The following is a 12558-nucleotide window of genomic DNA, read 5'->3' as shown; positions in this document are numbered from 1 at the left end:
ACTAAGAGAAATTGCTCACACATGAGTCTAGATGTTACTAGCTTGAGGAAGCAACTTCCAATAGAGAACATACTAAAAGCACTTTGATATTCAGGACACCCTGTGGGACCAGGTCTTAAATTTCCTAGGGCTGCTGTGACAAAGGACCACAAACTAGGTAGCTTCATAAAATAAAAATTTATGATTTTGTAGTTCTGGAGGTTACAAATCTAAAATCAAGCAGTTGTCAGGGCCACGCTCTCTAAAATCTGTGGAGGAGTATTTTTCCTTGCCTCTTTCTCTTCTAGCTTCTGGTATTCACCATAAATCCTTAGCATTCCTCAATTTGAGGCTGCATCACTCCAACTTCTCTCTCCATTGTCACATGGCTATCTTGTCTCTGTGTGTCTTCACATGGTGTTTTCCTTTTCTTGTAAGACCACCAGTCAGATTAGGGTCCACCCTAATAACCTCATCTTAACTTGATTACATCTACTAAGACACAAGTCCCAAGTGAGATCACATCGCAGGTACCAGGGGTTAGGAGTTCAACATTCCTCTTGGAGGGCAACAGGAGATACCATTTTGGTGTAAGGAGCCTGAAGGAATGTGATCAGATGAACAGGATGCAAACAAAGAGAGAATTGGTTGCAGAAGACAAAGGAAGAGATTTCTAGCATAAGGGAGGGGCCGCCATTCGTGAATTGATCAAACTACTACATTAAGTAAAAGAAAGACTAAGTACACATCAGATTTAACAACAGGAAGGTTATTGGTTAGGTTAACAAAAACAGTGTCTACAGAACTAAGACCATATTGCACTAGGTAACAAAGTGAACAGCAAATGTGGAAATGAAGGCCATGAGTTGTAGGCAAGTTTCTCAAGGCATTTAGCTGTGCAGAGATAAGAGATTAACAAGTTAGCTATTGAAGAGAACACTGATTTTAAGAAGGGCCTCTGATCTCAAGAATTTGGAACCACTTAACATTTAATGATTTTTTCCCATATTGTGTGGCCACTGGTTCATATGTCTGTTGTGGATTAGAATCTGGACACCGGCACCTCCAAACTGATAACCAAAGATTGTATTCGAGAGCATGTTGCTCCCATTTTTTAACATATTGCTTCTTGTTTATAATGGGATGGATAAGATGTGCAAAGAGATGCTTTGAATTGGAAGGGGCTTGTTAAACATGTTGCAGTGAGGAGGGTACTTTCCTGTATAAATTGTCACCAAAACTTACTCCTGGCAACTGGGTTTGCCTAAGTCCATGTCCATGACAGCTGCTTGAATCAGGGGCCCAATAAGCCCTTCTGGGATTTGCAAGTCACCTGCCTTTATCTTTCTTTTACCACATGTATCAGTCAGGGTTCTCCAGAGAAATACAACCAAAAGGAGACACACACACACATATACACACAGATATATATACTTAAAACATATATATGTGCGTGTTTTATTTTAAATATATAGTTATATAAATGTTTTATTTTAAATACGTGTGTGTGTATGTATGTGTGTGTGTGTGTGTGTATATATATTTATTTATTCTTTTTTTTAAAGAATTGGCTCACATGATTGTGGGAGCTGGCAAGTCGAAATTTGTAGGACAGGCTGAAAACTCAGGCAGGACTTGATGTTGCAGTCTTGAGGCAGAATTTCTTCTCTGGGAAACCAGTTTTTGCTCTTAAAGCTTTCAACAGATTGGATTCAGCCCTGCCGCTATTATTAAGGGTAATCTTCTTTACTTAAAGTCAAGTGAGTTTACATCTTCAACACATTTACAAATTCACAGCAGCATCTAGATTAGTGTTTGACTAAATAACTGGAGACTACAACCTGCCAAGTTTACACGTGAAACTGACCATCACACTGTCCTCCTTCCAAGGACCTCTAAGAGGCCTCAGGTTTTGAGAAGGTGGACCAGATGGGGTCCCAGCAATCAGGTATGAATTTAGGCATTCAAAGAATATTGTTTTTACAGTGAAATCTATGTGGCAAATGGAGCTAATAGGTACAAATTAACTACTTAAGACAGTTTGGTCACGGAATTATAGATGCCTGCATTCTTTCTGAAAGCAAAATTTGAACCATGATGTACCTTACTTATTCATGGTAAAAAAATAAAATGGAATTTTATATTCATGGTCTAAAGACATGAGGCCCAGCCTGTGGCAATTTGTTCATTATCTTATAGTAATACTACCTATTACTATCTGGAGGTGTCATTAACCTCCTTTCTTCTTAGAGGAGAATCTAATACAAGGCAGATCTGTCTCTCTCACCATTCAGTAGAACATTTAATTATCAAAGGATCAAAGCATCTTGTTATAATGTGCTTATGCAGCACAGACTCCAAGGGAATTATGAAAGATGGCTTAACTGTAATTTCCTGAACGAAAATGCAGTCAACAAAAACTTAGACCACAGAAGATGACAGCATTTGAATCATCACGTCTATTTCCATATTCCTGTCACAGAAAACTCCATTAAAACAACTTACAACAGAAAAATCATGCAAACAAAGCAAGAGTGTTTTTCATATAGACATACTGAGCATTTGAAGGTGTCACCAAAGGTGCTCACTCAGGAATGCCAAATACTTAGCAGCCTTTAAGGCTTTAGTCCAGGTCATGATGGGAAACTGCACAACACACACACACAAAGTGAGTGTCTCCAGACTCTCGAAAGGAAATGGTGTTTAAAATCCTGCATTCCCTAATCACATTTCTTCTATTCAGTGGTTGATTTTATTACAGCTTCTCTAGAGGAGATTTTTTTTTAATTGAAATGACATAATATGCCAGCAGGAAGATAGAAACTCACAATTGCATATACAATAGTATCATTTATAACTCATCCTTCCATGATAAAACCAGCTTGCCTTCATAGAAAACCCTGATGGCTTTGTTCAGTGGCTAAAACAATACAGAGAGCCATTTAACATGAGTGATAAAAAAGAAATCCTGGAGCTGCCTTTCCTGTTTATATTTCCTGTTTCCATCCTGCACACATGGTTAGAAGATGTCACTCAATTACATTTCAATTTTCTGCCCACTGCATCCATTATAAATTTCAGAAATGTTCTGGAAAAGATAATTTATTGAATATATGCTGAATTTGCCATTAGAAATTGAGAAGTATCCAGCTGCACATTTGCTGGATACTTTACTCTCTATCATTTACTTCAGGATATTGTGCTTTTGATAAGTGGACTGTATTTGGATCTTTACATGTATCATATAGAGTATAGTAATCCCTTAGAGGGATTTAAATGCTTTTATTACTAGGTGCTATCAAGAGAAAAGATGTGGGTTATATTAGTGAAAGGGATTATTTTTTATTACATAAATATTTTATGACACCTATTTTACATTTCTTGCCCTGACACTTTATTACCACCGACTCTTATTAATTCCATGCTTGATATAAATTAAATGCGAGATTTTGATGTGTGTGGTTGCCAGGGCCTTGAGGGCACAGAATCTCTTCTCTAAGATTACAATTGCTTAACTTCTCCTAGGATTAATTTGCCTAACCACAGTCCCTGAGCTACCTAAGAAAAGGATGATTTGGAAACAGAGCAGCAGGCTTCCGATGCAACAACTCAGAACCTCCTGTTTGTGCAGTTTATGGGAACTCAAAGACAGAGTTCACCCAGAGACATTTTAGAAGGGGCTTACTAATTGAATATGGCCAAACTCTCCATTGTTCAGAAGCTGGTGCTCTTGTCTGGGGACTTCATTACTTGCTGGCACCTCTGTGTGAGGCCAGTTTGGGCAAGAGAAGGTGGAGAAACTCACACACTCCATGGTTACCACTTGTTAGCAACCCTCACACATGCAGACAGCAGCTGAAACCAGCTCTGCATCCTCTGGGACTTAAGCAGGCTCGCCTCACCTTAGCTATCATCACAAAATTCATCAGACTATTGTTATTTTCCCAAGTATAAGAAAAAGGATAAACAAAGGTAGAAATGCTTACATGAACAGAACACAATTAAGAATGGTGAGAATGACAGAAAAATAGTGTAAAGAAGATGACATTGGAGAGAGAGGCTACAGCAGGTCTCAAAAAGACGTATGAAGCTAAACAATATAGATGTTTTCTGTAGACCAGGGTTTCTTAAGTGATTTACAAAGCCGCTGCTAAAGGGAAACAACTATTCCCGACCCCCAGTGCTAAATCATGAAATACAGGTTCCTATAGATACATACACATGTATACATGGACATATGCACACACATATGTATTTATATACACATACGTATACATTTATATACACCTACATATTTTACGTTTGCATATCTAGACTACAATTGCTTAACTTCTCCTAGGATTAATTTGCCTAACCACAGTCCCTGAGCTACCTAAGAAAAGGATGATTTGGAAACAGAGCAGCAGGCTTCCGATGCAACAACTCAGAACCTCCTGTTTGTGCAGTTTATGGGAACTCAAAGACAGAGTTCACCCAGAGACATTTTAGAAGGGGCTTACTAATTGAATATGGCCAAACTCTCCATTGTTCAGAAGCTGATGACTAGACATTTCCTAGTCATGTTAGGTGTCCTTCATGCTTGGCTGAAGCTCTTGGTTCTTTGATTCTGCATAATCCTCATTTTGGGACCCAGAATGAAGGAGAAATCCCTCTCTGGGATATTAGCGGGCTTATGACAGGAAGGAAAAAGGGAGAGGGCAGAACACACATTGGCTATGAAAGCTTCCACTTGAAAATAACACATATCACTCCCACTCACATTTTATCTAGCAAATCAAGTGACACAGCCTAAAGCTAAAGTCAGTAGGGTGGGAAGAATAATTTTTCTACACACACAAAAAAGACCCAGTAGGGAGGGACAATAAATACTTTTGAAAAATAGAAGAACTTACATGTGAAATTCAAAACTAGGCTAAACTCTTTTTGCTTATAGATTTTATATGGATGTAAACAATGTTATATGAGTCTAAGAATTTTATAAAAAATGTATAAAACCAATAAAGTTCAAATTAGTATTTGTTTATTGTTTTAAATGTGTTGGTAAAATGAAAACGCCACTCGCCAAGAGAAAAATAAAGCCATGCATCCCTTTGCGACAGGAATACGTTCCCAGAAATGCTTTGTTAGGTGATTAGGTCATTGTGCAAACATCATAGAGAGTACTTACACAAACCTAGATGATGTAGCTTCCTACATACTAGGCAGCTACAAACCTGTACAGCATGTTAATGTACTGAATACTGCAGGCAATTATACTAAATACTTACAGTGGTAAGTATTTTTGTGTTTAAACATATCTAAACATAGAAAAGGCACAGTAAAATACAGTATAAAAGACAAAAAATGGTACACCTGTGTAGGGCACTCAGCATGAATGGAGCTTGCAGGACTGGAAGCTGCTGTGGGTGAGTTGGTGAGTATGAAGGCCTAGGATGTTACTGTACTACTGTGGTCTATAAACACTGCACACTTAGGCTACACTAAATTTATTTAAAGATTTTTTTCTTCTTCAGTAATAAATTAACCTTTGCTTACTATAAGATTTTTACTTTATGAACTTTTAATTTTTTTAACTTTTTGACTTGTAATAACACAGCTCAAAACACAAATACACTGTACAGCTGTACGAAAATATTTTCTTTCTATAGATCATTTCTCTATAAGCATTTTTGTTTTTTAATTTATTTTTACTCTTTAATTTTTTGTGAAAAACCAAGACACAAGCACACACATTAGCCTAGGCCTGCATAGGGTCTGGATCATCAGTATCACTGTCTCCTACCTGAACAGCTTGTCCCACAGGAAGGTATACAATGTCTCTAGGGGATAGGAATTTTTCAGCTCCATTGTAATTTTATGAAACCATTGTCATATGTGCAGTCCATTGTTGACTGGAACATCGTTATGCAGCACGTGACTGTATTATAAAATTACAAATTTCACAAGCAATTACAAAAAGCACGTGACTGTATTACAAAGGCTCTGGTTTTGTTGTTGCTCGTGTCTGTAATTTAATTAGGCAAGCCCAGGCTATGATGTAACATTCAATAACTAAATTCTCCTTAGAGTTGTCTCTATTAGAGCTACTAATAGGTTGTTTGAAAACCTTTCTTCAAAAGTTTGCTGTCACAGCAATGTGACCTTCACGTGGGTCAAACTCATCATTACAAATTACGTCCACTTGTGTACATTTTTCATTAACTTACGACATTTAAAGATGTACAATTTGGCACCAACAGGATCATAAAGATCCGTAACACACAGCGAAATTTTATGAGAGTGATAAGACACTCAATTAAAAGATCCAGAATACACATATTATTTTTATAGATTTTTAAAATTGACACTAGAAACATAAAATTCAAGGAAACTCTTAGAAGACTGGAGCATGACCTCATTATTCTCACAAAAATGTCACTTCAGGGGCCTTGGGACACTGGTGTAGGCTAAAGGGAGGCCTTGAGGAATTTAAAGCCAGGGACTTTTATCATTGAAGTTACTTTGGGGAAAAATCATGCTTAAGGCACAATTGGGCACAAGTTTGGATGCATGAGAATAGGCCTGGTAAAAGAAAGTGAAGGCCTGAACACAAAGTGGAAAGAAGGAAATGAAATGATGGAAACTAACAAGCATATCAACTTGGTATCTGGAAAAAAAATTTTTTTTGAAGAAGCAGGGAGAGTTGAAGGGAGAAAAATAGCGCATCTGATTTCTGGTCCCTAAGACTTCCATGCCAGCCTCGCCAAACAAGGGAAGCTTATGACAATAAATATCTAGCTTATGATTACTCACAAAAATTGGAAAGAACACTGGACAGCGTTAAAAGGTGTGAGTTCCAACCCCAGCCTTGCCATTTTCTAACTATGCAACTTTGGAGAAACAACCATCTGAGATTGTACAAAGAAGATTCATAAGCTCTCCTGCCTATGCCATGAGTTTTTTCAGTGTGTGATACCAGGTGAAACACATGAAAACAATTTCAAATCTACTGTATTTAGGGAGGAAGAGGATCTTAGCAATTTGTAAAGTGCTGTGCAAAATAAGTTATCATTATAAGGTTAGGCCTGGTGTGGTGGCTCATGTCTGAACCCCAGTACTCGGAAGGCCGAGGCAGGCAGATCACTTGAGCTCAGGAGTTCAAGACCAGCCTGGGCAACATGTTGAAACCCATCTCTACCAAAAATACAAAAAATCAGCCGAGTGTGGTGGTGCAAACCTGTGGTCCCAGCTACTCGAGAGGCTGTGGAGGGAGGATCACCTGAACTCGGGAGGTAGAGGTTGCAATGAACCAAGATTGCACCACTGCACTCCAGCCTGGGTGACAGAGTGAAGTCCCATCTCAAAAAAATAAATAAATAAATATTGTTACAGAGGGTAATTAAAGTTTTCTCCCTTCTCCTTCTTTTCCTAAGTCCTGGGCAACACAATCATTAAGTAATCGAATGGGAAGTTTTGTTGTAAAACTTGAATCTAAGCAGAGCCAGACCCTCTTTTGGCATAATGGTACAGAACATAAGCTAAAAAAGAGCTAGCCTTTATTTGCAAGCTGTCTGTTTTTCTCTTGAAGAGTCTCCTCTTTCCTGTTCCATCACAATCTTAGTCCTTGAGCTTTCCTTTAGTGTTGCCATGCCTTAGGAGAGAATGATCACCCCTGCCAGAGGCTGCACAGATGAGAATCAAGAAACTTCAAAGGAAGAGAATTGACCACAAGGCCAAGGGCCTAAGCTGAGGAGGCACACAAGAAATGCGAGAAAGGATAAAGGGGGATGCTGACTGATGCCAAGTGGAGCCCCTGAGACATCTGGAGAGTCCATGAGCAAAGTCTCATAGACAAAACCTATGGACAACACATACAGAGAAGTCAGTGAGAGAGGGGCCATCTGCACTGGTTGGGTTATGTCACTAGAACCTCAGGCAAAGAACTGAGGGAACATTGTTTGGGGGCCTGTGTATGTATTTACTTGGCTGAAGGACAACTTAACCCATTCGCTTGCCTGCCTCTTCATCCCAGTCACCAGCAGCTGCCTGGATTCTGACAGTAGGAAAGACCAGGAAGCAAATAAGCCACATGGGACCAATCATGGGCTGACAAGGAAGACATTCTCTTGACCCTCCCACTCCTTCTCCCCAAAGTAAGGAACACAGTGTCTATCTTACGTTATTTTTTCAAATCCATCCTTCTGCTGGCGTACGGCAGACAACCTTCCAGGAAAGTTCAGAAAGCACTAAACGTTGAGACCTAGGCAAAGAACAAAGAGCCTTTTGTCGGAAGCAGGTCTTAGAATAGCATTATGATTTGTTGCTGTTTGATGGGTTTTATCTTCTATATTTGATTCCTGACTTTTCTGAAGTTTTCTGAGACTTTTAAACTAAAAGTAAAATGTAGGTTCTTGGCTATAAGGCCTTGTTAAGGGAAGTATTAAAATATTAAAAGTAACTGTGGTTAAGCTACTGGTCTTCCATCTCACAGAGGGCAATTCAGCTACATACAAGGACACATTGTAGACTTACAGTAAATCAGATTCAGCCAATTCTTAAAGGTGCATTTGAATTCTGCAACGGAAGGGAACTAAAACATTGGAGAATATTGAGGCAGACTCAGAAATCACAACATTTATCAAAAACCACACGTCACCTTACCCTTTCAGTACCAAAGGTCATATAATATCCTTGAGCAAGAAGTGCTGTTGCTCAATATCACAAATGAAACACCAGTGTGGTTATACTACTTTACAGGAGTTTTAAAAAGATTATTATGATGACATTGTTTGACAATGTTATGACCATTCCTCCTTTTCTTAGGCAACTTAAAGACTATCTTCTTTGTCAACACCTTCCAAGGTCATGAAACACTTCCCCCAAACTGCCTGAGCCTCAGTTTCTCACTCCAAAAACCTAAAGAACAAAGCTGCTGATTACTATCTGTAATGGCCCATGAGAACTTGGGATCTCACAAGTGCTTGACACCCCTGTGAGGCAAGTGACTGGCAAAGAGTTATTATCCCTTCTTTAAAAGAAAAAAATTGAATTCAGAAAAGCTGAGTGTGTTGTCAAAAATAACTGAGCAGTTATTGAATAAGATGAGCAAATATAGTTGTTATGGTTGGCAAACTGGATTTATCTGGGCTAAATCACATTCTCCAGCATAGAACTACATTTAGAAGATCAAATGCTACTGCAGTGAATAGAGGGATTTCTGAGAGTTATCAATCTTAAAGCTGGAAGATTTTAAACAAACCAAAACTATTTTGGGTCCTAAAAACGTATGAAAAAAACCTAAGTGAATCCAACAAATTTAACTAATGTGAACTTGTCGACAAAATAATATGACTTTCACTGAAATATGCATGTGTATTTCACTTCATACTGTGTCCCCTGAAAAATCTTATGTTTATAATTATTTAAATTCTATAAATCAAGTTATTATTAGTAGTATTTTGAGGCAGGGTCTGAAAATAATCTGTTGCCCAGGCTGCAGTGCAGTGGTGCAATCTCGGCTCACTACAATCTCTGCTTCCCAGGCTGAAGCCATTATCCCACCTCAGCCTCCCGAGTAGCTGGGACTACAGGTACAGGCCACTACACTCAGCTAATTTTTGCATTTTTTGTAGAGACAGGGGTCTCACCCTTGTTGCCCAGGCTGGTCTTGAACTCCTGGACTCAAGCGATCTGCCCACCTCAGCCTCCCAAAGTGCTGAGATTACAGGTGTGAGCTGGCATAGTTTTTTATTTGTATAAATTCATGAGGTACAAATGCAATTTTGCCTAGTGGTCAAGTCACGGCTTTAGGGTATCCATTACCTGAGTAATGTACATTATACCCAGTAGGTAATTTCTCATCATACACCCTCCTCCACCTTCTCACTCTTCCAAGTCTCTAGTCATTCCACTCTCCACATCCATTCATACACATTTTTTTAGTACCCGCTTATGAGTAAGATCATGCAATATTTGACTGTCTGTGTCTGGCTTGTTTCACTTAAGATAAGACCTCCAGTTCTATCCATGTTACTGCAAAAGACATAATTTCATTCTTTTTTGTGCCTGAATACTTATTCCATTGTGAATATATACCATATTTTCTCTATCCATTCATCCACTGATGGCACTTAGGTTGATTATATATCTTTGCTAGTGCTGCAATAAACACTCAAGTACAGATATCTTTTTGATAAATTGATTTTTTTCTTTGAGTAGATACTCAGTAGTGGAATTTCTAGGTGTAGTGGTAGTTCTATTTTTAGTTATTTGAGAAATCTCCATACTTTTTTCCACAGAGGTTTTACTTATTTATATTCCAGCAACAGTGTGTAAGCATCCACATTCTCCTCATTCTCACCAATGCCTGTTATTTTCTCTCTTTTTAATAATAGCTATTCTGACTCAGCTATGATATCCCTTGTGCTTTTAACTTGTATTTCTCTGATGATTAGTGATGTTGAGCATTTTTTCATACACCTCTTGGCCATTTGTATATCTTCTGTTGAGAAATGTCTGTTCATTTCTTTGCCCACTTTTTAATGAGATTATTGAGAGTTTTTTGTTAAGTGGTTTGAGTTCCTTGTCTATTTTGGATATTAGTCCTCTGTGAGATGAATAGTTTGCAAATATTTTCTCCCATTCTGCAGGTTGCCTGTTCATTCTCTTAATTATTTCTTTGGCTGGCAGATGTTTTTTAATTCAGTCCCGTTTGTCTATTTTTGTTTGCATTCCCTTTGCTTTTGAGGTCTTTGTCATAAATACATTGCCTAGACCAATGTTTAGAAGATTATTCCCCAGGTATTCTTGTAGTATTTTTATAGTTTGGGATCTTATTTTTAAGTCTTTAATTCATCTTATTTTTTGTATATGATGAGAGATAGGGGTCCGGTTTCACTCTTCTGCATATGGCAATCCAATTTTTCCATCACCATTTAGTGAAGAGGGTGTCCTTTCCCCATTGCATGTTCTTATCAGCTTGGTCAAAGATTACTTGGTTGTAAATATGTGGCTTTACTTCTGGGTTCTTTATTCTGTTCTGTTGATTTATGTGTCTATTTTTATTTGTTTGTTTGTTTACCAATACCATGCTATTTTGGTTACTACACACTTGTAATATAATTTGAAGTTAGATAATGTGATGCCAGCTTTGTTCTTTTGGCTTAGGGTTGCTTTGGTTATTTGGGCTCTTTTCTGGTTTTATAGACATTTTAGGATTATTTTTTCTAATTCTGTGAAAAATGACATTGATATTTTGATAGGCCATGCACTGAATATTTAGATGCTTTTGGCAATATGGTTATTTAAACAATATTAATTCTTCTGATCTATGAGCACAAAATGTCTTTCTATTTGTGTCATCTACAATTTCTTTCATCAGTGATTTGTAGTTTTTCTTGTAGAGATATTTCTCCTCCATGGTTATATTTATTCCTTGGCATTTTTGTAGCTATTACAAATAGGGTTGCCTTCTAGATTTCATTCTCAGCTAGATTGTTTTGGTACATAGGAATGTTACTGATTTTTGTATGATGATTTTTGTATCTTATAACTTCACTAAATTCATTTATCAAATAAGAAGGGTTTTTTTGATGGAGTCTTTGGGTTTTTTTTTTTTTTCCAGATATAGGATTATGTCATCAGCAAACAGGGATAATTTGATTTCTTCTCCAATTTGAATGTCTTTTATTTCTTTCTCTTGCCTGACTGTTCTATCTAGGACTTCCAGTATTATATTAAATAGAAGTGGTGAAAATGGGCATTCTTGTCCTGATCTAGTTAAAGGAAATGCTTCCAACTTTTCCCCATTAATGTGATGTTGGCTGTGGGTTTGTTTTATATAGCCTTTATTAATTTGAGTTATGTTACTTCTATGCCTCATTTGTTGAGTTTTTATCATGAAGGGGTGCTAAATTATACCACATGCTTTTTCTGTGTCTATTGAGATGATTATATGGTTTTATCCTTAATTCTATTGGTGTGATGTACCACGTTTATTGATTTGTATATGTTGAATCATCCTTGCAATCCCTGGTATAAAACCCACTTGATCAAGGTGTATTATCTTTTTGATGTGCCCTCAGGTTTGGTTTGGTAGTATTTTATTGAGGCTATTTGGCCCATATTCATCAGGGATATTGATCTGTGGTTTTCTTTTTTTTCTATTTTCTTCTTTTTTTTTTTTTTTTTTTTTGTGCGTCTTTGTCTGGCTTTGGTATCAAGGTGATACAGGCCTTATAGAATGAGTTTGGGAGAATTTTCTCCTCTTCAGTGTTTTGGAACAGTTTCAGGAGGATTAATATTACTATATCCTTATATGCTTGGTAGAATTCAGCTGTGAATCCATCTGATCCTGGGCTTTGCTTTGTTGAAAATTTTTAAATTATTGATTCAATCTTGCTACTCATTATTGATCTGTTCAGGTTTTCTATTTCTTCCTGGTTCAATTTTGGGAGGTCTCACATTTCCAAGAATTTATCCATTTCCTCTGGGTTTTCTGGTTTGTGGGTGTAAGTTGTTTTAATGGTCTCTGATGACTTTTTGTATTTCTATGGTATCAGTTGTAATATCTCATTTTTCATTTCTGATTTTGTTTATTTG

The sequence above is a fragment of the Aotus nancymaae genome, unplaced genomic scaffold, assembly GCF_030222135.1.
Source record: "Aotus nancymaae isolate 86718 unplaced genomic scaffold, 86718_ANA_hifiasm-v0.15.2.pri h1tg000062l, whole genome shotgun sequence".
Lineage (NCBI taxonomy): Eukaryota > Metazoa > Chordata > Mammalia > Primates > Aotidae > Aotus > Aotus nancymaae.
This window is presented reverse-complemented; position numbering follows the sequence as displayed.